Genomic DNA, 1,955 nt, shown 5'->3' on the forward strand with positions numbered 1-1,955 from the left:
TATAGAAGCACCAAATATAGCTAAACTTTCAAAGTTTATTTTATTTTATTTAGTATTTAATTAAAATCCAAATTAAAGGCTATATTAAAATTAAAAGCTATACTAAATACACTGTGTTAAATATGAAGAGCAACAGTAACACAATACACTATGAAACATTTGCTCTTAATATTCAATAGGCATATAAATTATTTTTCTTGTTTTAAATAAATATGTAGACAGTTTTAGTCATTAGGGAAGATTTTCCTATGAGACAATATAGATGAGATATAAATGACATTACATTTAAAATAATAATTGATCATGGATACCTTTTAGGCCCATAGTTATCAGAAAAAGGTATGAATGAATACAAAGAGACAAGTTGGAAAGCCACTGTAGGAATCCAAAGCATACATGTTTTTCACTTGGTACTTACGGTGCAGATGAAAAATAAATGAGATGATATGAAGGTTATTCCAGAGAAAGATATAGCGAGATCTACTGATTGGCTATGAGAAGAATAAATAAGTGAGTAAATCAAAGTGACTTCCAAGTTTTTGGCTTAAACAATTAGATGATTAATGGTATCATATACTGGAAAATATGGTGTGCAGGTTAAAACCTGAATGCTTACAGCATGGGGTAGCACAATTTTAGTTTTTAAAAAACTTGCTCTCTCGCCTTCTCACTTCCAAGATGACCAAGAAAAGAAGGAATAATGGTCATGCCAAAAAGGGCCGCGACCACATGCAGCCTATTCGCTGCACCAACTGTGCCCGATGTGTGCCCAAGGATAAGGCCATTAAGAAGTTAGTTGTTCGGCACATTGTAGAGGCTGCAGCTGTCAGGGCATTTCGGAAGCGAGTGTTTTCAGTGCCTATGTGCTTCCCAAGCTGTATGTGAATCTGCATTACTGCGTGAGTTGTACCATTTACAGCAAGGTAGTCATGAATCATTCTCGGGAAGCCCGGAAGGACTGAAAACCTTCACCCCAATTTAGACCTGCTGGTGCTGCCCCACGACCTCCACCAAAGCCCATGCAAGGAGCTAAGTCCTTAAAGACTAAAGAAATACAGTCCCCTGGGAAGAGAGTAAAAAAGAAATTATACTTAAAAAAAAAACTTTAAAAATGATTTAACATTGTAACAGATCATGATGAATGAGTAGAATAGTTTTTACTAAAATAAATTTTCAATGGATGTAGAATTCTGGATTGACATTTTCTTTCAACACTTAATGTTGTTATTTATTTATTTTGTTGCATAGATTCTGAAGGAAAAAAGCAGGATATAATTCTTATCTTTGTTCATTTTTATATAATGTATTTTTTTCCTCTAGATGCCTCTGAGATTGCCTCTTCATGTTTTGTTTACAGGAGTTTGAATATGATATGCTTGAGTGTTTTGTTTTTATTTTGTTTTGGAATTTATCCTGCTTTGTGTTGTCAGAATTTAGAATCATTGTTTTGCTCCCTGGTGTCTCTGTTATTAATTATGGAAACTTCTCATTTCATATTTACTAAAATATTTTTGATGCCCTGTATTCTTTCTCTCTTCTTTTGAATTCAAGTTATTTATGTGTTAGAGTGCTTAATATTGTCACACAACTCTTGGATATTCTGTTGCACTTTTTTTTTCAATAGTAAATCTCTCTTTGTTTTATGTTACATTTGGATAATTTTTAGACTTATCTCCGAGTTCATATATTCACGGCAGTTGTGCCATGTCTGCTAAGCAGTGGAAGGTATTATTCATTTCTCTTACTTTGTTTTATGTTTCTAGCAGTACCATTGGCTTTTACAATTTTTATCTCTCTGTACTTTATTATTTCTCTGATCTTAATTATTGTCCACTTTTTATGATAGATCCTTTAACATATTAATCAGTTATTTTAAATTCTCTCTCAGATTGTACCAAAATCTGTGTCCTGTTTCAGTCTAGCTCTTGTGATTGTTTTGCCCTTTGTGAGTGTGT

At 33.0% G+C, this 1,955-nt stretch overlaps 1 pseudogene; it reads left to right on the top strand.

Annotated features, from left to right (window-relative positions):
* The first annotated feature begins 678 nt into the window (after nt 1-678).
* LOC103015237 (40S ribosomal protein S26-like) lies at nt 679-1,365 on the top strand (annotated as a pseudogene).
* The last annotated feature ends 590 nt before the right edge of the window (nt 1,366-1,955 follow it).

Source organism: Balaenoptera acutorostrata, chromosome 2 (genome assembly GCF_949987535.1).
Source record: "Balaenoptera acutorostrata chromosome 2, mBalAcu1.1, whole genome shotgun sequence".
NCBI classification, from domain to species: Eukaryota; Metazoa; Chordata; class Mammalia; order Artiodactyla; family Balaenopteridae; genus Balaenoptera; species Balaenoptera acutorostrata.